We start from the raw sequence: 21409 nt of genomic DNA on the forward strand, positions 1-21409 counted from the left end.
ACGGCTGAGGAGCGTGTCTGTTGTTGGCTCAGGGTAGAGGCTGGTAGGGACGCAGTCCTGCTCCCAAGGGAGGTAGTGGAAGCTTGTCACTGACTTTGGGGGGAGAGATGGGGCCCTTGGTGTGGAAAAAGCAATGTAACGACAGCATTGTCCTACAAGGAGACATGCTAGGTGATGTGGAGGCAGGGGTGGTGAACAGGACAAGGCATCCCTTGTGGAATAAAAGAGCCGATCTCAGAACCAGCCCTTCTTACCCTGCACTCCTTGCAATGAGATGCTCTGACAGAAAAGACACCCCGTCTCCATGCTCGGCTTTGAGCCTTCCACTGTGAGATGCCGAGGCTTCACAGAACACACTGAATGGGGATCCAGTCTCTTTACCGTTCCAGTGGATTCACCAGAGGCTCCAGGAGCAGGATTGGTACTTGAAAAGAGGCAGCTTACAGGTGCCAGGAGCTGGTGCTCCTGCATCTCAGATCACAAGTCTTCCCCAACCAGTGCTCTTGCACTAATCCCCACAGCAATGCCTGCTGGGAGAGGCTGGGACTAGATTAGCTATGGTTGGCTGCTCCTGCCCCATTTGCAACATTTGGTCTTGAAAACTCAGCACAGGTTAAATTGCAGCAGGGCAGGTCTGTGTCTATGTACTTTGCTCTTTCTAATGTGGGCGTGGTATAAGAGGCTTATTGAATGCATAGGAAAGAAGCGAACGGGTGTTCATAGCGTGAGCTGGGAGGGCCAGTGGAAGCAGAAGGGGGCTGATAGTTTTTTGTGTGTCCATCTCCCATGCACTCTCTGAGGTGGGGGCATATTTCAGATCCTTTTGGAACCCCTCCTACTCCTTCCAGGGTGCTATTCTCCGAGGCAGCAATCTCCTTGCTCTTATTCCCATGAGGATTGATACAGTGTCATTTAGGGGCCTGGGAACTTCACAGGCAAATAAGGAAGGGGGTCGGTTTCGGCCAAAGTGGGAGTAACTCCACTGAACCAGAGCTGGATGGGGCCCCAGTACCTTGCCTTGCTCATGAGGAATTAGTATTTGTCCAGAGAACTAGAGCCATTTGTTTTTTCTAGTGCTCCTGGCCAAGCTGGAGCCCTGTAGGTGACGGTCCCAGGAGAGGGAGGCCTGGGGCTGATGGAGTTTGGGGAAGTAGGATAGTCTGTTTAGCCTGTAAGCCCTTTGGGGCAGGGACTGTCTCTCAGTGAGTGTCAGTACAGTGCTTCCTACCATGCTTGAGGCCTCTGGATTATACCTCACTACAGACAGGGCATAATAATGAGGGGGCAAGCACAGTCCTGGGGGGAGGTGACAGAGAGCTGGCTAGATGGGGTATGAGGGGAGGAGGGTAGGGTTTGCTGCAGTGGGGCAGTGAGGTTTCTCCTTAGAGAAGCTGGGGTTTGGGAGCCTAGACTCAGGCTGAGCATGTTGCTCCTTGCCTTGGTCTCAGGCTGTGCCTGTGCACTGGGGTGCTTAGAACGCCGCCCCATATTGTGGGGATCTAGCTGCAAAGGCTCTTCATAAAACACCAGGGCGTGCGGGCCAGGGGAGCCTTAGCCTTCGCGATGGAAAACCGAGGAGCTGCTGTGTCAACCAGCCATCCTGGGAAGAGAAGCTCTCCTGCTTCCCATCACTTCTTGCTGCTTCGGCAAAGCAGGAGGTGGTGAAGAAGGCACTCTGATTCCAAGAGCAAGAACTAAAGCTATGGGGCTAGGCACCAGCTGGGAGGCAAAGGGAAGTGTCAGAAGATGACTGGTCCCTTTAAGGGGTGATGGGCCCTGCCCCACCTGTGGCTCAGTTGGCTCTCCTCCCCAGGTGGGGAAAATCAGTGCTCCATAGCAATAGGTGGCTAAATCAGCCCTGCCCGGGAGATTAAAGAGAAGCCTCCTGGGAGACAGAGGAGGAGAGAGAGTGGGACAGACAGCTTGCAAGGGGGAAAGACAGAGTTAACAGGAGCTCGCCCAGAATAGATGAGTGATGATTATAGCTAGCCTAAATTCCCCCTCCCCGCCCCTAGAAGGAGGGCTCTGGGAAACCAGTGTTGGACTTGAGAGGCTAATGTCTAATTGATATGCTGTAAGAGACTTAACCAATGAAACTCTCACAGGGGGAGTCTCCATTTAAACTATTCTGCTTGGGAGGGGTGTCTGGGGGGAGGGATAGCTCAGTGGTTTGAGCATTGGCTTGCTAAACCCAGGGTTGTGAGTTCAATCTTTGAGGGGGCTATTCAGGGATCTGGGGCAAAAATTGGGGATTAGTCCTGCTTTGAGCAGGGGGTTGGACTAGATGACCCCCTGAGATCCCTTCCAACCCTGAGATTCTATGATATTCTAAGAGCTAGCCAGGGCAGTAGAGGGCAGCGCACCGGCCAGGCCAAGCCATGCCACAAGGGGTATCCGGAGGAGTGGTTGTCTGTCACAGGTGGCAATGTTTCCCATTGGACTGGCAGCTCACAGCCCCTCAGGGTAGGTAAACCAGACCCGTGTCCCTTCATCCTCCCCAGGTGTCAGCAAACACACTAGGTGCCTGCTCAGTAACGCCAAGTGCCTGTTCAGGCCTGTTGGAAGGGTGGACTGGGGGTGAGGGCAGCCCGAGATGCAGCGAGTGGCTGGGGACCCAATGTAGGACAGAGGTTATAACAGAACGAATTTGCTCCCTTAAGAAATGGTGAGAGTTCTGGGGGTGAGAGGAGGAGGAGACAGACCCCTGCGCATGTGGGTCCAGGGTGTGTCTGAGAGAGAGGGGTGAAGACCACCCTTCCTTGTGTGGGGTGGAGGGGGTGTTGGGAATGTGAGGGGGCAGAGAGGGCCCTGGGGTGATCAGTGCAGCTACACCTCCCATGCTGGGTTTGCTTTATGACCCCTCTGACTCTTGTTTTCCATTCTCCTCCCCAGCTCGAGGACAGCAGCTGGCCCTGTTGTAGCAGCCAGTGCCTCGCTCGCCGCCCACCCCGGGGACCCCACACGGTGACCATGTGGACATGCACAACCTGCAGGCTGTGAACGAGAGCGGGACCCTGGTGTGAGGTAGGCACCCCCTGCAGAGTCCCTCAGGCTGTGAGCGATTCCTGTTAGTTGGGGGCACGGCATCCACGGCCAGCTGGGGAGTGTGATCCCCAGCACAGCAGCACAAACCGAACCAGACACACGGTGCCATTGACCCAGGTGTTTCCAGCACCTGGATGGCTTCTCTGTGGGGAAGAGGGTTAAAGTGATTGCTGGTTATTCTCCCTTCCCCCACGACTGGAAATGCAACCCCCACATGCCATCCTCCTGCTATCTCTTGCCCGTAGCGTAGCAAGGAGTTTTGAGGGACTGAGCCGGAGCACAGCCCGACCAGCACCCTCAGGGCATTGCCTAGGAAACCGGCAGGCAAAAGCATTGGGTTCAAATGTCAGGAGATGCCAACTGAAGTGCTGCTCTGAAGATGATGGGCCTATATAAATAGCTGCTGCATTGGTGGGGGAGTCTGGATCAGGAAAGGAGGAGTATGCATGGGTCAAAGAGGAGAGAGCAGATGGGTCTTCTAATGAGCTCATCATTGGGGTGTCCGTGTGCTAGATCTACATCTGAAGGGATCTGCTGTGGGATGTGTGAAGCCAGGAAGGCTGCAGTAATCCTGCAAGTTGGGGCCTGTTTCTGCTCTGCATGCAGTGGCTAGGCTGCCCACACCAAGACAGCCCCCGGCAGGGTATATGGCTTGGCTGCATGAACTTGCTGGCCGTGGTGGGACGAGGCCTAGAGAGTGGCGCCGTGAAGGGTGTGGTGAGCAAGAGGGGGTTGTGCTGGTGAGGGCTCTGTGTTCCTGGTGGCTGTGCCGTGGGGGGCGGGGGTGGCCATCCATTTCCTGGTGGAGCAGAGCACCGGGAGCAGCGGGGTCTGTGCTCAGCATGTGGTAGCATGGCCCCGTTTCTGCTGGGCACCCAGCTCTCCTGCTCCCGCCGTGCAAGGTGGAAGCCGGGGCCCAGAGTTCAAATTCTACACCTTTGCGCACGCTGTTGGCTGGATACCAAGGTGCCTGTCTCCCTTCCCCTCCCGCCCCCCCCGGATACCAGTGGCCTGCCAAGGAGCTGTGTGAAATCCCAGCCAGGCCATCTCTTCCCCGAGGGGAAAAGCAGGATGCTTTGGCTTCTCTAGCTGCACAGACTGCTCTGTGCTGGGCAGGTGGGTCCAAGGTTCCTGAGCACTCTGCCCCTCCCATGTTGCTAAATGGGGTGAGGCCTCTGGTGATGTGGAGGAGGGCCCTGGTATGCAGTGGTTATGAACCACTGTGGTGCCACCATCTGCCAGTTGAGTTGCACCCTCAGATGACCAAACAGAGCCGTGTGCTTTAGACGTGTATCTGGGGGACTGAGATGGTGTCTGGGTGTGGGAAATGGTTGGTAACAGCAGCCTCCAGCAGGGTCATTACAAAAAGCCCCGTGAGCCCGTCTTTCTAATGTTGCAGCCCACTCAGCCTTGTTGCTTGCGTTTTCCTCCGTTTCCCAAGGATCAATGCGATCGCTCCTATAATGTAGAACAAAGCCTGGGGAACTGTACGAGGAAGCCCACTAACAACGTATTCTGTCCCGGAGCCTGTGAGATCCATACAGAGGCGCGGTGATGATGGGATCTACATGATGGGATCAATAGGCCTTACAGAGCCTGATAAGGAGCATTCATTAGTCGTGCTTTTCCAAGGGCTAGCGAAGGAAATAAAGAGGAGGAAAAATGACATCTATAAAACAGACTCAAAGCCTCCAAATTAACCTCCTGCCATGTGGCAAAACCAGCTCCAGGCAACCCCAAGTATTCCAGGACTCCAAAAATCATGAGTGCCTCAAAAATAATGAAATTTAAAAAAAAATAATATATGGTGGGTTTTTTGGTTGCCTACATAGTTGCTGTGCCTTCAGGGTGGACGTGAATCACATTTTCAGGTTTTTCTCTGCAAACACGTAGACTAGTGTTATGAATTACACCTTGTAGGACACGCACACCAATGCTGCGAATTATACCTGATAGGACACGCACAGTTCGAATCTAGGCTGAGGCACAAAAACAAAGTCCACAACTGCAGAGTTCCCAAAAGACACAAAGTTTATTACGCTCGAGCGTGGTGCCCCCCTGCTAGCCAGGGGGGGGACCCTGAATACAGATTATACAAAGGTTATATACTTTTTAGCAAAGCATGTTGCCCTCGGGCATCGGAAACCTTAGCCAATAAACAAACCCTTGTCTTATCTACCACCTATCCCTGCTTGGTGCATTCCTCGTGCTATACCAGTATGTTAATTACACAGCATGGTCCTAAAGCCATGCATCAGTAACTTTTATTATCAGAATGGGAGGCCTCACATCAAGGCCAAGAGACAGGGAGTTAGAGACTAACAAAAACCAGATACTGGGAGTGAAGGCAGGCTGGAGACAAGGAGGAGGATTTTCACAGTGATTCAGTATCTAAGGATCACTCCTCCTGGTGTATGATGTGCTGGCATTTAAACAATGGTGGGCCCCAAACCAAAATGGAGTCACATGTGCTCACTTTTCCTTAACACTAGAAACTTACTCTTTTTAATAAAAGCTGAGATTCTCATCTCTGGAGGCTTGGGTTTTAAGATGAGCAGTAAAAATGGCAAGACTTGTGCTAACATCGCAAGAGTTGGCAGCGCTGAACAAGACGCTGCCTTGTATGCAGGTGAGATGCCCAATTACTTCATCCCAGAAAGCGGAGAACAATTTAGATCTGCATCCTTGACAGCAAATTGCTTCTTCAGCAGTTATAACCTCTCATCACATTTTCCTGAGCTATCACTGCAGGAGAATCTATGGCATTTTGCACAGAATTACTTTTTTTTGCCCACCGCCTGTGCCAGTAAAAGGACTTATTTGTAGTCCCACAGTGTCATTTAAAATGATTAACAGGGTGTGTGTGTGTCTTTTATAGCAAGTGTAGTGTTAATGTATTGGATGGTTCCTTTTTCTTTTTTTGCCTGCCAACTGTGACATTGAAATTGTGGGAAGGTCCTTTGGAAAGATTCTTTTATGTGGCTGAGGGAAATGGGTTCCAAAGAAGCAGGGAGTATTGGGTGTCTGACTAAGGAACTGGGCCTAAGCACCATCACAAACCTTGCCATCTTCTGCTCCGAGGTCCAGGCCTGCTTCTTGGACCCATGCTCTCTGCTATAAATCCAGAGTGATGTGGACCGAAACCCCAAAACACCCTGCCAAACCAGTCCTCCAGTGGGGAGCGGACGTGAAAGAATGAACCACCTGTGACTGACATTAGTCCCATTGCTTAATGCACTGCTTGAAGGCGCTCAGATAGGGTGGTGTTCAAGGTGGATAAGAACCTGTGTAGAATGGTAGCAGTCTAATTGTGCCATCAGCAACAGAATGGATGAGACCAAATTCAGAGTGTGACCGGGAGAACTCCTAAAGTCTTGTCTGTCCCCAAGTCTTGCTTGAGCCTGCTTCCTGTTCGATACTGTGCGGTCCCTGATGGTGCTGTGCCACATTTGTCATGCTTTCCATAGCCCAAGAGCAAAAGCTGTCTCTTCAGTTGAAAATGACTTTTATTTTAAACAAAGGGAAATCCACAAGAAAGAACAAAAGCTAAGTCTCCATAAGAGAGAACGCAGTGTGCTGCTCTCCTTTGGAACAGGCTGCAACAGCAGTGAGAAAGTGGTAGCAGGGCAGAGAAATGTAAAGCACAATGGGGTGGGGAACACTGCTGCCTGTTGCAGATCTGGAACAAGAGGGCGGGCGGGAGGGGGGCGGGAATGTTACCTGGGAACGTCCATTAGCTGACTGAGAGACTGCAGGGTAGTTCGTGGATGTTTGTCACAGTACAGGGGCTTGAGCATGGGTCTGAGGACAGAAGTAAGGGAAAGAAAATATGAGGGGGTAGGGTTAAGTGGAGGACACACCAGATTTTCCTCCCAGGGTTTTTAATTCTACCCAATGGGTTGGAATTCATAGAATCATAGAAAATCAGGGTAGGAAGGGACCTCAGGAGGTCATCTAGTCCAACCCCCTGCTCGAGCAGGACCAATCCCCAATGAAATCATCCTAGCCAGGGCTTTGTCAAGCCTGACCTTAAAAACCTCTAAGGAAGGAGATTCCACCACCTCCCTAAGTAACGCATTCCCGTCCTTCACCACCCTCCTAGTGAAAAAGTTTTTCCTACTGACTCCTTTGCTCCTGCTGGTACCTTTCAGATGGGAACAAAATGCAGGTACTATGGGACAGGGAGGATCTTCACAAGCTACCCTAGTTACCAACCTCAGCATGCAGTGTAATGGTTGGAGAGTGGAGAGCACGGGCCCTGCAGGAGGCTGGGGTGACTCGCAGGCACGCATCTGCTTGCGGGTAGTCTCCGTCTTCTCCCCCTCCCCTCTGTAATCACACATACGTCTCTTCCCCTTAATTGCAGTTGCTTGATTTGTCTCTGGCTTTTTTTTTTTTATTTAGTTGACAAATATTTGGTTCAAAGCGTTTTAATTATCCTCTTGGGATGTGTTTAATTTATTCATTAACGCAGAAATTGGAGCTGTCGCTTTCACTTTATTTTACTATATTTTTCCCCTTTTAAAAAAAACTTCAGCAAATAAATCTGTTTGACCAGCCCCTCACTCCCAGCCTCCCTGAGACCTCCTCTGTCTGGCTGCTCTAGCGCCCCGGGGAGATGAAGTCTCACTTGTGAGGTTGGGAGTGTCTTTTTTTGGCAGGCAGAGGCCACTGCAAATTGGAAGGTGAATCATGTCACTGGTTTGTGCCAAGCCCCCACTCGAGAGCCAGCATAGAAACTGGGAGCCAGGTGCCAAATGTCCTGGCGTGCGGCTCACAGCCTTGCAAGAGAGCCAGAGCTGCCCACTGGCTCTTGCGGACAAAGCCAGCACGTAAGATGCTGCCTCCCCTTCATCCCGCAATGTCACATGACAGCAGGTAGCTGGGGGGAGGCGGGGGAATAAAGCCATACTCCTGGTCCCCTTCTGGTCTTCTGGGACTCACCGGACAGCTGCCAGCAGTAGAGGGAAGCAAAGGGGAAGCAGGTGGCGGGGGCAGGGTGGGGGTTGGAACTAAGGTCATGTCTACACTAGGAAAGTACTCCGATTTTACAGAAGTCGATTTTTGGGAACGGATGGTATAAACTCGAGTGCATGTGTCCACATTAAGCACATTAAGTCGGAGGTGTGCGTCCACAGTACGTGGCAAGCGTCGATATTCCGAGCAGTGTACTGTGGGTAGCTATCCCACTGTCCCTGCTGCCCATTGGAATTCTGGGCTGAGCTCCCAATGCCTGATGGGGCCAAAAATTTGTCGCGGGTGGTTATGGGTAAATGTCATCAGTCAACCCTCCCTCCCTCCGTGAAAGCAACAGCAGACAATCATTTCGCGCCCTTTTCCCTGGATTGCCCGAGCAGACGCCATAGCATGGCAAGCCTGGACCCCGTTCAGCTCACTGCAGCAGTTATGACCATTGTAAACACCTCATGCATTATCGTGCAGTTTATGCAGAAACAGCACCTGAAAAACCAGGCAAGGAGGCAACGGCAATGTGGTGATGAGGACATGAACACAGATTTCTCTAAAACCGCGGTCCTCTGCAATTTGGAGATCATGGTGTTACTGGGGCAGGCTCATATTGTGGAACGCCGATTCTGGGCCCGGGAAAAGCACAGAGTGGTGGCACTGCATAGTGTTGCAGGTTTGGGGTGATTCCCAGTGGCTCCAAAACTTTCGCATGCGTAAGGGCACTTTCATGGAACTTTGTGACTTGCTTTCCCCTGCCCTGAAGTGCAAGAATACCAAGATAAGAGCAGCCCTCACAGTTCACAAGTGAGTGGCAATATCCCTGTGGAAGCTTGCAACGCCAGACAGCTACCGGTCAGTGGGTAATCAATTTGGAGTGGGCAAATCTACTGTGGAGGTTGCTGTGATGCAAGTAGCCAACGCAATCATTGAGCTGCTGCTATCAAAGGTAGTGACTCTGGGAAATGTGCAGGTCATAGTAGATGGCTTTGCTGCAATGGGATTCCCTAACTGTGCTGGGGCTATACACGGAACCCATATCCCTATCTTGGGACCGGAGCACCATGGCAGCCATAAACCGCAAGGGGTACTTTTCAATGGTGCTGCAAGCACTGGTGGATCATAAGGGACGTTTCACCAACATCAACGTGGGATGGTCGGTAAAGGTTCATGACGCTCGCATCTTCAGGAACTCTGGTCTGTTTAAACAGCTGCAGGAAGGGATTTACTTCCTAGACCAGAAAATAACTGTTGGGGATGTTGAAATGCCTACAGCTATCCTTAGGGACCCAGCCTACCCCTTAATGCCCTGGCTCATGAAGCCGTACACAGGCACCCTGGACAGTAGTCAGGAGCTGTTCAACTACAGGCTGAGCAAGTGCAGAAAGGTGGTAGAATGTGCATTTGGACGTTTAAAGGTGCGCTGGCGCAGTTTACTGACTCACTCAGACCTCAGCGAAACCAATATTCCCATTGTTATTGCTGCTTGCTGTGTACTCCATAGTCTCTGTGAGAGTAAGGGGGAGATGTTTATGGTGGGGTGGGAGGTTGAGGCAAATCGCCTGGCCGCTGGATATGACCAGCCAGACACCAGGGCGGTTAGAAGAGCAAAGCAGGAAGCGCGGCGCATCAGAGAAGCTTTGAAAACCAGTTTCATGACTGGCCAAGGTACTGTGTGACACTTCTATTCATTTCTCCTTGATGAAAACCCGCCCCCTTGGTTGCCTCTACATTCCCTGTAAGCCACCTGCCCTCCCCCCTTCGATCACAGCTTGCTTGTAAAGGAAATAAAGTCACTATCGTTTAAAAAACATGTATTAATTGATTATAAAAATAGGGAGATAACGCACAAGGTAGCCTGGGTGGGGTGTGGGAGGAGGGGAGGAGTGAAGGAAAAGGCCACTTTAAAACTTGTTGAGTGCCAGCCTTCTGTTGCTTGGGCTGTGCACTGGGGTGGAGCGGTTGGGTGCCCAGAGCCTCTCTCCTCGCATTCTTGGGCGTCTGGGTGAGGATGATGGAACTTGGGGAGGAGGGAGGGTGGTTAAACAGGGGCTGCAGCGACAGTCTGTGATCCTGCTGCCGTTCCTGAACCTCCACCAGGCGCCAGATCATGTCCGTTTGATCCCGCAGTAGCCTCAGTGTTGCCTCCTGCCTCCTCTGATCTTCCTGCTGCCACCTCTCCTCACGTTCATCGGCCACTTTCCTGTACGCTGCTATTGTGTCCCTCCACGCATTCTGCTGAGCTCTGTCAGTGCCGGACGACTGCATGAGCTCAGAGAACATTTCGCTGTGCGTGCGTTTTTTTCACCACCTTATCTGAGATAGCCTTTGGGACAGAGGAGGGAGGGTTGAAACATTTGCAGCTGCTGGAGGACAAAAGGGAATGAAGTATTTTAAAAGATACATTTTACAGAATAATGGCTATACTCTTTCACGGTGAACAACGCTATTCACATTACATAGCACATATGATTTTGGTGCAAGGTCGCATTTTGCATCTTATAGTGAGTGCCTGCGGCTTTGGTGTTAGAGATCACACATGCAGGGCCAGGCAACAGAATTTGGATTGCAGGTGGCCATGATAAGCCATAGTCTTTCGGCTTCTGCAACCTTCATAACAGCAGCACCCTCCTCTCCCATACCAAGCAAAGCACGTTGAGTTGGCCATTTAGTGCTGCGGTTTTCCTGTTAATGTGTTAACTAACTCCCGCTCCTCTTCCCCCTCACCCCCCGCTATCCAATTCTCTGGGACGATTGCTTTACCCCTCACCCCACCGTGTGGCTGGTATCAGGGAAGATCCCTGCTAACCAAATGCGAACAGCTCAGCACCAATGCCCCCCCCCCACGCCCCACAACACCACGTGGCTAACTGCGGGGAGGATTTCTTTTCGGCCACAAGCAAACAGCCCAGTAGGAACGGCCACCTCTGAATGTCCCCTTAATTAAATTCCCCTATTTCAACCAGGTTACCATGAATGATATCACTCTCCTAAGGATAACACAGAGAGATAAAGAACGGATGTTGCTTGAATACCAGCAAACACTGGGACCATACGCTGCCAGGGTTTGTCATGCAATGATACCAGATTACTTGCTACTAGCATGGCGTGGTAAAGTGTCCTACCATGGAGGATGGAATAAGGCTGCTCTTCCCAGAAACCTTCTGCAAAGGCTTTTAGAGTACCTCTAGGAGAGCTTCCTGGAGATGACCCTAGATGATTTCCGCTCCATCCCCAGACACGTTAATAGACTTTTCCAGTAGCTGTACTGGCCATGAAAGCATCCCAAGTCCTCAGGGCTACTTAATCATTAAAAACCGCTTGCTTTTATAACATATATTATATTTAAAAAGGTACACCCACCAGAGGTCCCTTCTCCGGCTTCGTTGGGTTTGGAGGGTATTTCAGTCAGGGTGATAAAAAGATCCTGGCTGTCAGGGAGAACGGTGTGCTGTGTATGCTCCTCAAGCTCGTCGTCCTCCTCCTCCTCATCTTCCCCGTCCGCAAAATCCTCAGGCATGGCAGAGAGTACCCCATCATTGGAGTCCACGGACAGGGGTGGGGTAGTGGTGGCGGCCTCCCCTAGAATTGCATGCAGCTCCGCGTAGAAGCGGCATGTCTGGGGCTCTGTCCCGGAGCGTCCATTTGATTCTTTGGTTTTCTGGTACGCTTGTCTGAGCTCCTTAAGTTTCACGCAGAACTGTGTTGCGTCCCTGCTGTAGCCTCTGTCCCTCATGGCCTCTGAGATTTTTTTAAATGTTTTGGCATTTCGTCTTTTGGAACGTAGTTCTGATAGCACGGATTCCTCTCCCCATACAGCGATCAGATCCAGTACCTCCCGTTTGGTCCATGCTGGAGCTCTTTTTCGATTCTGGGACTGCATGGTCTCCTGTGCTGATGAGCTCTGCCTGGTCACCTGTGCTGATGAGCTCACCTGGCCAAACAGGAAATGAGATTCAAAAGTTCCCGGGGCTTTTCCTGTACACCTGGCCAGTGCATCCAAGTTCAGAGTGCTGTCCAGAGCGGTCACAATGGTGCACTGTGGGATAGCACCCGGAGGCCAATGCCTTCGAATTGTGTCCACACTAACCCTAATTCGAAACAGCGATGTTGATTTCAGCGCTAATCCCCTCCTTGGGGAGGACTACAGAAATTGGTTTTAAGAGCCCTTTATGTCGGAAAAAATGGCTTTGTTGTGTGGACGGGTGCAGGGTTAATTCAATGTAATGCTGCTAAATCCAACATAAACTCGTAGTGTAGACCAGGCCAGAGAGAGCAGAGCACTTACAGGGCTTGATCTTTCCCCTAACTCTGAGCTGCCACCCAACCTGTGACTCTGCTGCCTTCCCCCACCTCTGATCTGCAACCTCATTGACTTCAGGGGAGCTGCTCCACGCGTGAAGGTAGGGCTAGCGGAGAAGGGCAGACAGGCGACCTTCCTCCCCTGCCGTAACCAGCCAGCAGCCTGCCCCTTCCTAGTGTGCCTGACCCTAGAGAAAGGCTCGTACTGCAAAGCTAGGGATTAGGAGCAGAACTGGTCCAGAGATCCCCAGGCCTGCTCCTGAGAGCGGCTCTCCTGGAGGTCGATGGCTCTCTCTCTCTGCAGCGGCTGCTGATTAGCAAACACTCTCCCCAGAGCTGCATGCATTCCTGCCGACGACCTCAATCCGACTGGCGCGCCGACGGAGAAGAAACCAAAAAGAGCCAGCCCGTAGGGTGCACCGAATGGAGCTGGGCAAACAAATGGGATTGATGTGATTGCACGGCTTTGTGGTCAGCTCTAGGAAATAGAGCCCACAAGTCTGGCCACCCCTCCCTCTCTTCTCATGAGTAGGCACCACAGGGGAAGAATTGTCTCCCAGAACTTTAGGTGACTATCACAATGTGGGTCTTAAAAGAACAGCGGAGAGGCAAACCCAGGCTCCTAAGTCCCTGCACACTGGTTCTGTGGTTCCTGTGAATGGCCGAAGAGATGCAGGAGCTGAGGGAGGGGAAGTGCAATGGAGTGGTCTGTTTTGGTCTTTCCTGGCTCTAGTCTTTCATGCTATATGTGCAGATACATACAGGTTTCTCTCGCTTCTTCCAAGCACTGCGCTTGAGTCTCCATTACAGCAAGGCTCTGATACTGCCCCGGAAGCCTAAAGGGGCCTTGAAATGGGCAGAAATGCCCTCCTAAGAGTAACCCCTGTGCAGCCAGCGCTGCTGTCAGCCCAAGTGTAAGGGGCGGATTAGGGGCACGTAATATGCTGAGCTGCAGCTCTCCTCTGCTTCTCAGGGCACAGTGGGGGCCAGGCAAAGTAACATGAAGGTTACAGCAGCCCTGAGACTGCTGTAATTTTCAGCAGGAGCCACGACGGCCCCTGCTCAGCCCCAGACAATAGGCCATGCACAGAGGGCTTGAAGCCACCTCCACCTGCCTGCTCCATCTGTAGTCATAGGAACAGAGTGACGGAGGGTTGTCAATGGGAAATTGGCAGCCTCCCCTAGGTGCTCTCTGCATAACGTTCCCTCGGTCACAGCACAGGTTCCCCCTTGGGCGGCTCAGCTCTGTGGGTGGTGAAGTGATGGCACAGCTGGCCTCAAGGAGGGCTAGGTGCTGAGAGGGGGGGCTCCCTGATTGCCAGCACCCCCCACGTGCTGGTAGGTGCTTGGGAGTGACTGATCTGTGGCTGGGTGTCAGGCGGGCAGCCATGTGGGACACAGTTTTGGGGTGAGCCCTAATGTGGCTGTACAGGAGGGAAGTGGGGGATAAAGCTTTTTCCTCTTCCCGGTTGCGTCTGCGCAGATGGCAGCTGGGGCTCCAGGAGGGGTGGGGGAGGAGTTGGGCACCCGATACTCACCCCTACCAAGGAAATGGGCAGAGCTAGGGTTGCCAACTTTCCAATCGCACAAAACTGAACACCCCTGCCCCGCCCCTTCTCCAAGGCCCTGCCCCCACCCACTCCATCCCCCTCCCTGTGTCGCTCGCTCTCCCCCACCCTCACTCACTTTCACCGGGCTGGGATAGGGGGTAGGGGTACAGGAGGGGGGTGAGGGCTCTGGCTGGGGGTGTGGGCTCTGGGGTGGGGCCGGGGATGAGGGGTGCAGAAGAGGGCTCCAGGCTAGGACAGGGGGTTGGGGTGTGAGGGGTGGGTATGGGCTCTGGCCTGGGGGGTGCAGGCTCCAGGTGGGACAAGAAATGAGTGGTTCAGGGTGAGGGAGAGGGCTCTGGGCTGGAGCAGAGGGTTGTGGGGGTGAGGACTCCGGCTGTGGGTGCAGGCTCTGGGGTGGGGCCAGAGATGAGGGGTTTGGGGTGCAGGAGGGGACTGGTGCATGGGGTTGGGGCATGCAGGCTCCAGCAGGGAGTTCGGATGCAGGAGGGGACTCTGGGCTGGGGCAGGGGGTTGGGGTGTGGGAGATGGTTCCCGACCAATGGGAGCTGCGGAGCTGACCCTCAGGACAGGGGCTGCGCATGGAGCCTCCCTGGATGCCCATGCATCTAGGGGTTGCAGGGACCTGGTGGCTGCTTCCGGGAGCTGCGCGGAGCTAGGGCAGGTAGGGAGCTTGCCTTAGCCCTGGGTCCTCACTGTGCCACCAACTGGACTTTTAACTTCCTGGTTGGCTGTGCCAACCGGAGCCACCAGAGTCCCTTTTTGACCAGGCATTCTGGTCAAAAACCAGATGCCTGGCAACTCTAGGCAGAGCAAGGGCTGGTGTTACCCCACCCCCATGCACCAACCACCAGAGATCTCCTGGCATGAGTGGGAGGGAAGCCACATCCTAATTAGGGGAGATGTAATTACTTGCCCCCCGGAGCAGGGCGGGGTTAGGGCTCTGCTGCTCCTCCTGTTTGGCCAGAGGCTGCAGCTAGGGTCTTGGGCCCAGATCCTCTGAAGTATTTTGGTGGCTGATTCCTATTGATTTCAGTGGGAGACAGGCACCTAGGTATGTTGCGGCTCAGGGCCTTCTCACTCAGCCGCTACTCCGATTGTGTGTCAATTATGCACTCGCTGAGTTAATAATGAAGCGGAGCAGAGAGAGACAGAGGCTAAGAGATACAGGCCAGGGCGATGAGAGATCTGTTCGGTTAGGTCAGAAATGAGAAGGAGAGGTGAGGCAGGGAGCTCCGTCGGGCCTGTGGAGGAGGAGAAGGCTCCCATGCCATAAGTGGTGAGGTGTTTGCAGCGGGGTAGAGGAGCAGCCAGAGCTAGGTAATGGAGCAGGAGGCAGGGGCTGAAATGAGCTCTTGGTCCCGTTTCCTCTCCTTGGTGTTTCTGTTGTGGGCTCCCTGCAAGCTGCTCCAGAGAGAAAAGGCTTTGCAGCCCTGTCTGGCATCACGCTACAACAGCTTCCCTGAGCGAGGATAGCCAGTCACGTCAAATCTGGGGTGAAGGGCCAGACAAATAACGATAGTGTGTATACACCAAACACCTTTCATTGGAGGGGCTGAAAACATGTTACAATGTACCCACATTTGTATCAGTCCTGTGGAGAAACTGAGGCCCCATTAGACGCCTGCACATCACACCAAACTGAGTGTGTAAGGGACTTGCCCAAGGCATCATTCTGAGCTACTGAGAAAGCCTTGATTAAAACCCAGGTTTTCTGCCGCCAAGCCAGGTTCTCTCACCACCAGACCATGCTGCTGCCCCTGGCCAAATGCACCAGAATGAGAGCCCCAGACTGGTTCTCTGTGTGACACTGTGATTTGAATGAGCCCAAGGGGGAAGCTGCTGCATTAGCCTGGTGCTTCATCACATTTCCTGCGTCCAGCTGAAAACGAGAACCTCGTGTTGTGCCCTGAGAGACTTTGAGCTTTTAATGAACACTCTGGAGCAATCCACTGGCACCGTGGGCTGGGGAAGAGTGCGTTGTTAGCCATGGTGTGGCCCTACAATCATCCTGCTGCTGCAGAGCTGGGTGGGATGGGCACGGGGGGGGGCACACCTTATTAGTGCTTGTGGTCTGGCTAGCCCCTGTTGCCAATAGCAGCATGCCCACTGGGGATGGGAAGCCTCTCCGAATCCTCCTCCGCTGGAGCCATGGAGCGCTGGTGGCACTGGTAATGGGGCCCTCTTCCCAGCACTCCCTTGAGTGCTCGGCTGGATTCCTGCTGGGGTGCACAGGACTGGGGTGGGGCCCTAGCCCTTCTTCCATCCCTCATGCTAACAAGGCAGGTTTGGGTATAAGACTCAGTATTTTAGGGTAGGAACTTTCTTGGCTGCGTCAGCTAGGCTGGAGGGCTGTGTAGCGCTGACTCAGTAATGTGCCCGGGTTACTTCAGGGGCTGCCCGGAGAGAGGTGATTCCAAAGCCGTGGTGTGAAATCAGGAAAGGTCTCCTAGGACTGAGGTGGAGACAACCACTGGCCACTGATCCGCAAAGCATCAACCCTTGCACCCCACTGGACTACCCATGTGGTTGTATTAGGTAGGATTAAAACATAGACTATAAACCCTCATGCATCACAGCATAAGGCAACCGCTAATGGAGAAGGGATAGCTATGGCAAGTTATGCTACAGTTGGTTCATTATGAGGAGTTTTTTGCACCTTCCTCTGAAGTGCTGTATATTCATTGTTGGAGGCAGGGTAGTGGAGTAAAGCTGCTGGTGTGATTGTATATGGCAAATCCATTGTTCCTTATGGGAGTTTGCCTGAGTAGAGGCTTAGTGAAAATTAAATAAGGGCTCAGGAGTATAGAAACTTCATTGCCCACACTGCTCACTCCCAAAGCAATATTAATATTCTTCCTAGATGCAATGACCAGCACTGAATGCAACACTCCAGACAGTGGCTTATATCGGGGTCCAACACTAGAGCACATTTTCTTTCCTGTATAGAAGCCTAACACGCAGGCAAAGCTTTCCCAGCCTGATGGATGGGGATACTGATAGTTGTCTGGCTGCGCTGTGTGATAAATAACAATCTAGACAGGTGGAGGGATTTGGATTGCATATAAAAAACTTGATGGATGGATGGATGGATGGTTTTTTTAACAAGATGGGCAGAATAAATTCTGATAAGTGAAAGTGATGGCTGCGTTTGAAATGATGGTGTGGGCTGGATGGGGAGACAGATTTGCATGGCTAGATTTGATAGGAAGGATAAGCTGGAGGGATAGATTAGATAAGGTAAAATAGATTAGGTAGATTCTCCAGACCCCTCAAGACCGAGTCATGCTTTTGTTGAGAGCATCTAAAGAAACAGGTGCATTAAATCCAGGACTAGCCCATCAGTTCCACCTTCTGACTGACAGTGAAGGAATATGCCATTAACAGAAAGCTGGAGAACGCACCTGCCTGTCAATCACTACATTTGTTTTCTACACCATGAACATGGTGTCCTCTGCTGGCAGAGACCCAAGTGCAGTCCTGCCATGTATAACTCAGCACAGGTGGCCTGTTGGTGTTGGTTCCTGTTGAAAGAGAGAGAGAATAAGGACTTGCCTTGGAGCCATGTTCCTCAGTCTCCTCCAGTGAAGAGCAGTCCCTGCTGCTGGGGGTTGCTGCCTGTGTTCTCCTGCTGCATTTTCCAGCAGAGTCCATTTCATGCTTACTCTCAGGTCTTACTCTCTTTTGATAACTCTGTTTCACCTTGAGCTCCCATTAGCAGGAACAGGCCCATTCTGAGACAGTCAAATCTAATGAAAAGCCTGACAGAAAGTCTCTCCTGCTCACTGCATAACCAATTTATATCCTTTGGCTGGGAGGAGTTACAGAGAACGTTGGTCCATTTCTATGTCCCAGTTTTATTTGTCCCTGATCAGGATGGAATTTGGGAAGGATGGCTCCTTTGGGGACAGCACCCTGGTTGCCAGATGTTGATCCAAACTGGACCACCTTGAACTTTCAGTATGGAACTGGATCCAGATTTCACAGCTTTGGCCCATCTTTAGTCACCATAGGGCAGAAATTTCCAAAGGGCTTAGCACCCACACCTTCCACTTACACACCAAAACAAGTGGCCAGCTATTCAGAGTTTGTCAGTATGTTGGGTGTAGCTCAGCTTCTGAGCTCTCAGAAAAATCTGGCCCTGGTTGTCAGTATTGAAGGTTTGACAGTCTGGCTCTGGGCTCTTTGGGAAATTTGCCCCTCCCTGTTTGCTGGTTTTGAATATTTCAGAGGTTCTCCAAGTGCATCACAAACATTATTTATCTGTGAACGCATCTATTAACTACCGTGACTGTATCTAGGTAACAGTCACGGTTTTGCTTTCCATGTCAGGGTAGACAAACCCTGCACCAGATAGGAAAGGGTTAAAGAGCAGCCCTGGGTTCAATTAGCCCCGCCCACTACACCTGTTCTGAGTGTTGGATTTAGAAGAGGAAATTCCAGCAGGAGAGGGCTAGCAGGGGAGGAGAGCAGACAGGCTACTCCTGTGTGGGGAAGACCACAGATGTAGGAGGAGCGTGGCCTGCTGGAGCCCTGGGGAGGAGGGTAGGCTGAGCCCAGATGTTTGACTGAGAAGAGCCACAGAGCCAGTTGCTAAGACAGGCTATTGTAGCTGGGGCCTGTCCACTAGGAAGCGGGTGACTGAGCCTGGCTGGACTGAGGAGTCTTTTGTTTGTACATTTATTGGATTTGGGCTCAGGGACGCCGTTACCCCAGAAGGGGCTGAATGCATTAAAGTGGCTTGGATCATTGTGGGCACACTGAAGCAGAGCTTCCGCATTGCCATGCCCAGCTACAACGGCATGTGCTGGGATGGCAATTCTGTGATAGCCCTGCCCTTTAGCATGATTCCTGCTGGAGGTGGCTGCAGTTCTGTGTTCAATACAGAGGTAGCACGTTGCAGTGAGAGACATGCATGCTGTGCTCTCTCTTGCAGAGACTTTATTTTTGTTGTTTCCCCGTCATCTAAAATAGACGTCGTTCGGACTGGAAGTGCCTGTGTGTGGCAAAACATACAACTACATTCCCTGTGCAATAAAGAGGTGTTATCCTCGTTTTGTCGGTTGGGAAACTGAAGCACAGGGAGGTGAAGTGAGTTCCCCAAGGTGTCTCAGTGAATAAGTGGCAGAGAATTGAGAACAAAACCCAATAATCCTGACTCTGGTTCCCTACTTCAGTCCCTGGAGCACACATAGGTCCCAATCCTCTCGGTGAGCCTCGGCTATGTAGATCCAGTTGTAGAATCGGGGCCTTACTTATAATGGACCAGATCCTGCCACCCTCACTCACATTGAGAAGCACCTGGCTCTGCAAGTCGGCCCATTGATTTTGAGCATTGGGCAGGATTGAGCCCAGTAGCAGGGAGATGGTGATGTGGACCCACTGTGTTTCCGTGGTATTTAATCCCTTCGCTCCTACACCTCCAGCCATGCTTTGCCCACACCTGTTAGAGGAACTTCCACTGCCCTTAGTGGATCATGGTACCATTGACTTTCCCACTTGGTTCCCACTGTTCCTGGGATCATTTACTTCATGGTTGAAGATAGAGTCAATGAGGCTGGACCTAAGGCATCGCTGTCCCTCATGCCTTCTCTCCCCTGTAGTATCCGTGTAACCTGGGCTGGATAGAGTTTCTAGCACCATCCTATTCATTGTGATGGATCAGGAGCCTTCTCTCACCAGCACAGGCCAGCTTCAGGATGTGTGTGAGGAGGAGGAGAGAAGCTGAAGGCAATATTTCTGTAACCCTCCCCCATCCCCATTCTTATCACACTACCTGGAGTTCTGTTTTCCCTTCTCTTTCGCAGAGCACTGCGGTATAATGCTATCAGCTCAAATACTGTACGAAGGGATTTGCAGCGCAGAGAAAAGCAGCCCACACGCTCAGGAGTGGCTGGTGGGAGGAGAGAGGAGCCGGAGCACAGCTGCTCTGCTTGGCACCCTCTCACCAGACCTGCCGGAAAAAGACTCTGGTTTTGCTGTGTTTTGTTCAGTGTGTTCACCTTCCGTTCCCCTTGGGGCTGCCTGGGCCAGCAGGACTTGGACCCACTGCAGCATGCCCCGGGGCAGTTCCTGAGACCGAATGCAGTGTAAGCCAGGCGAGTGGGTGGATGAATCTGAATCCTTGTGCCCCTTATGTACATTTGAAGAGACAGTGTTGCCTAGTGGCTAGAGGACTGGCACTTGGAAGGCCTGGGTTCTATTCCCAGTTCTGCCACTGGCCTGCTGAGGGACCATGGGCATGTCACATCACTGCTCTGTACCTCAGTTTCCCCATCTGTAAAATGAGAACACATTTTGAGAACTATGGGTGATAAGCAATATATGAAAGTTAGGTATTAGTATTGTATTGTATTATCTGGACTACAGCCTCCTAGAAGATTGGTGGCACAGTGGTTAGCACTTGGAGCAATAAAATGCTGGACTGGGGGGATAGGAGTCGCTGATTAAAACTCCATCACTGCATTGAAGGTAATCTCCAAGGCAAAAAATAGCTAGAAGAAAGGACAGGAGTCCTGTAGAGAAAAGCCGGCTCAGGAGGGTGCTTGGGGCTAACATCTGCCTTTGGTTATTTATTGCTTAAGTTAGGAACAAAGATGAACCCCAGGAAGGGGATTGAGTGTACGGGCATGCGGCGGGTATGAGTCCCAACATATAAACCTTCACAAAGTGTGTTTCATCCTGATGTATAGATGGAATTCCCTTCACCCAGCACTGAAATACAGCTGTCTCTAGGTGCAAAGTGACAGCTGTGTAAGAGCGCACAGCAACTCACCAGTTATTGAGCGGGGAAAATGAAAAACGGTTCCTCTAGTTGAAAATATAGGGGGAAATTAGCTGGTCTGAAATCCCAAACTGGCATTTGGCCAAGACCCCCGGAACTAAAAATCCCTACTCTTGTCGTGAGTGCCATGGGATTCTAATGGCCGGGAGTAGGCAGGGCCTCTGCTCCCCCAGCACCATGCTGCCACTCTGGTTCAGTTCTGAGTTCAAAGGGAAAGCACCACCTGCTGGCCCCTCAGGATCATGTAGGCAGCTGGGGAGGATGGCTGAATATAGACCCAGGACCTCTGCAGATTCCACATGCATGTCTTTGTTTGTCCCTTGTGGGTTTTTTGTACATTTCACTGTAGAATTCACAGGCGATAATGCAATTGAGTGAAGCTAGCCTTCACGGCAGTCCTTCAGTGCCCATTCCCAGGGCTCTCTGCCTTCCAGTCCTTGCTGGGGGGCTAGATATATGGTCTGTAGCCAAGAGATGACCTGGGTGCTCTGGCTAAGTATTCACAACCCTGTGGTCTCATCTGTGGCAGGGCTGAGAAGATTTAACCTTCCTTGTGAGTGAGCTTCTCTTGGTGAGGCTCGGGTGGAGGACAGTCAGCCATTTCCTAGCCTGTGACTCCAGGACAGGTTGCACCTCCAAGCATCCAACTGGAAGAACTCATAGGACATCTCTCTGTTGCTGGGAGGCAGGAGGCTGCCCAGCCAGCTGAAAGGAGCCCCCTAGCATAGAGATCAGGCTGTTACTG

General features: G+C 52.1%; 1 protein-coding gene across 2 annotated transcripts in view; it reads left to right on the top strand.

Annotated features, from left to right (window-relative positions):
• Positions 1-21409, top strand: part of DLGAP4 (DLG associated protein 4) — a 332898-nt gene that overhangs the window by 57493 nt on the left and 253996 nt on the right. For both annotated transcript variants that reach the window (XM_073309842.2, XM_073309843.2), the window contains exon 2: positions 2893-3024. The gene's annotated coding sequence lies outside the window, so the exon portion shown is untranslated. The remainder of the gene's footprint in view (positions 1-2892; positions 3025-21409) is intronic.

This window comes from Lepidochelys kempii, chromosome 13 (assembly GCF_965140285.1).
Source record: "Lepidochelys kempii isolate rLepKem1 chromosome 13, rLepKem1.hap1, whole genome shotgun sequence".
Taxonomy (NCBI): Eukaryota; Metazoa; Chordata; order Testudines; family Cheloniidae; genus Lepidochelys; species Lepidochelys kempii.